The sequence below is a fragment of the Watersipora subatra genome, chromosome 2, assembly GCF_963576615.1.
Source record: "Watersipora subatra chromosome 2, tzWatSuba1.1, whole genome shotgun sequence".
Lineage (NCBI taxonomy): Eukaryota > Metazoa > Bryozoa > Gymnolaemata > Cheilostomatida > Watersiporidae > Watersipora > Watersipora subatra.
This window is the reverse complement of record NC_088709.1, coordinates 31,226,080-31,229,471: the sequence shown is the minus strand read 5'-3', so window position 1 is coordinate 31,229,471 and position 3,392 is coordinate 31,226,080.

Genomic DNA, 3,392 nt, shown 5'->3' with positions numbered 1-3,392 from the left:
AGAAAAGACTTTGCTGTCTAGACAAAATAAGCAAATGGTTGTAAATGAACATCGGAGATGTGCACTTCCCATCAACTTATTGTAAAAATTACCGTAATCATAGTCTACAGAACCAGCGAGGTTGATCAGAAAAAAAAAACAAAAGTTGTCGATGCAATTCAATAATACTGCAGTTCTGGTAAAGCACACAAATTAGACGAGTTAAGCCAATTTCTTTTTACATGGCCAAAGAGTTGAGTTTGAAAAGATCTTGGAACGGATTTGGCAAATCCCACATGTTTTACTGTTCTTATAATGTAAGTTCCTTATAACAAAAACATAACTGGAGCAGATTATTTATACTGTCGGAGCACTTACTGTATTTACGTTTAATTGATCATGTCAAATTACAACTCAATCTAAACCTAAAAAAAGGAAAAGCCAGATATCACATATTTTTATACCTACAAACAATTGAGTTGATTACAGTGGGCATAACAGCGATGTCAAAAACAACAGAGTAGTGTTTGCACTCAAAGATATAAAATATTTATGTTAGACACTATGCTGTGTTAAAAATGTTTTTAAGACAGCATAGGGTCAGTTATTCGGAAACAGCTGAATGTCAAAGTGACACGTAATCAACACACAGGTATTTGCCTATACATATATTGTAGCACTGTATTTTATTAGGTTTTGACTGTTTTTTGGCTTTTGTTATGAATGAGATTTGTCAAGGAAACTTTCTCTTAAGCAAAATATAACACATTTTACTAAGATATTTCCATTATCACGACTATTCGAAACAAATGAACTTTAAAAGCCTTTGGAGACAATCAAAAATCTGCTTCGTATTTAAAAAAGATCAAACTATATAACTTTAATATATTATTCTAGAATGAAGCTAATAAAATGTAAAATAGAGAAACTTTTTTCAGTGAACCAGAAACAAAAATATATTACCTTTTCAAAAATTGTATGAGTTTTCTAAAATCTTGACATAGCTATATTAAGTTCAAAGTTGCCGAATGCTAATTTAGTTTTCAATAAACCATTTTGTACCAGTTTTTTCTACATGTAAATATACAGCATGAAAAGAGAGCGTTAAGATCAAAATAGTGCTCAGCAGGTTGGATAAGCAATGTGAAGAAAATTTTAGTGCCACTGTGTTATGTCTGCATGTGAGAGTCATTTTGTTTTACAATCGGGCTGAATGCATGTTCTTTGAGAGATACTTACATGTGTATCACATCATATCAAAAGTAATTCTGTTTATATTTCTGCCAACGCTAAGCTAAACATTGTACAACTAAAGATTAGAGTTAAGGCTACAAATAATAAACATTGTTACCAAAGAGCACCGTGACCGTGGATGTAGGAACCGACCTCCAGTCACTGTGATCCTCGGGTCAAGCCTTCCTGCCATGGAAAAGGCAGGGCCCCCGGTGAGCAACTCAGACGACCGAGTAACTAGATGAAAAGTATGAGGGATAAAAAATGTCGGAGTCTAACAAAAAGCAGCGATATAAAAAAAGAATCAGATAGTTCGAGCAAAGCAGGACAGGCTCTCTAAATCATTATTATTTGTCATGAACAATTACTATGTTTATCAACAAGATCGCTAAACTTAAGAAGACAGCTGATTATTGCATCAAAGTTTTGTTGTCTGGCTGAAAAACTTTTATTTTAAAGCACGGTTAAAACTTCTTTTAAGTTAAGATTTATTTGCTAAATAAGAGCTCAGGCAAAAACTGTGCAATTAAACACAATTCAAAACTGTTTTAAGCTACACTTACGTACTGCACACTTTTATGTTGTTGTGTATTGCAAACTTTTGCAGTTGACAAAAGTTTACTTTTTCCATTTGCATGTTGCAACATGTTGCAACATGTTGCAACATATTGCAGCATGTAGCGCATGTTGCAATCAAATTGCACATGCTGCAATCATGTTGCATTTTTGTTGTGCATACATGCAATATATTTTGTGTTGAAATAATCGATTTGGTATTATGATACATGAAAATTCTTTTGTCATTTTATTTATAGCAGTATTATTATTTTTATTGTTATTGTTACTGGTGCATTAAGGGAAAATATCATTGTTATAATATTTAAACGCATGTAACAAAATTGTAAGTGGTTTAATAACACAGCACACAAATACTGACTAACTCCTTTCAGTTTTAGGGTGAGGCACTCAACGTAAATTAGCAATCCCGCAAAAACTATATGTTCATTTCATTGCAAGTACTAGGAAATGAAACTTTATAGCAATTTTTTGCTCAGATTATTTTGTGTATTTACTTATTGTCATATAAGTAGATTTTTGCTAATCAAAAACGTACTTTTAGATGACCAAAAATCAAAAATTAAATTAAAGAATTTACTTTTTGAAAAGAGATGGTTGTGTAGCTCAAAACTTGTTTATAGTTTGTATTATCTCGTTCATGTTTTATTTTCGCACTCATAAAACTGTTTACACCGATCTATTATACTAACCTACCTTTTTGCTCACAGCAAATGCATTTATTTGTAGCGCTATATTTTGGTTGGTTCATAACTTTAGGCCTCTTAAAACATTAGTGTTATTCTTAAGTTAATCTAATGATTTTTTTCGACACTGACGTGTTTAATATGTTGAAAACATGCTGTAAAATATTTTTGAAGATCATCCATATATACATTTGGTTTCCTCGCACCACTTCACAATTGTTCAGATCTTTGGGAATAGAGTATACTGAAAGATGGATGCATTGCAGTATTACAAACATCTAAGATGGCCTTTGATTATCATTTTCTTTCTCAGTTTAAGCCACTAGTCTGTATGAACTTCACCTTGCACTGTTTTGCTGAGCACAAGAAAGAATATCAAAATGAAAACTCAAAACTATTCAGCCTTCCTATAAACTCAGCACAATAATGTGTAGCTTGCCAGAGCAATGTTTCCAAATTTTAAAATCAAATATGTCTGCACTTTGAGAGACTTTCGTTGTATATGTTGGACAATGTCAATCACCAAACCAAGCAGAATCTAGCATGTTCATTAATAAAAGACTGCAAAATGTTTCCAATTTTGTATGTTAAAATAGCCTAACTCAAAATATTTTCCAATAGATCTATATCTATATATTTTATCTATATATATAAATTTCAGTCTCGATCTGTCCACTTACAGTGATTGAAATCGACTAATGAAAAATCCAGTTCACAGAAGATATGAACTCAGAACTTCTAGCTCTGGAGGCAGCTCACTTATCCATTAGACTATGGCATTCCACTGCACTTAGCAATCAGTAATAGTGAAGATATTCATTACATTGATCAAAAGACGTAGTGAAGTTGCGTCACGTGTAATGACTAAATGTAGCAGCTGGTTTTTCACTAGGCGAATGCCAGTCATTACACAGGTAA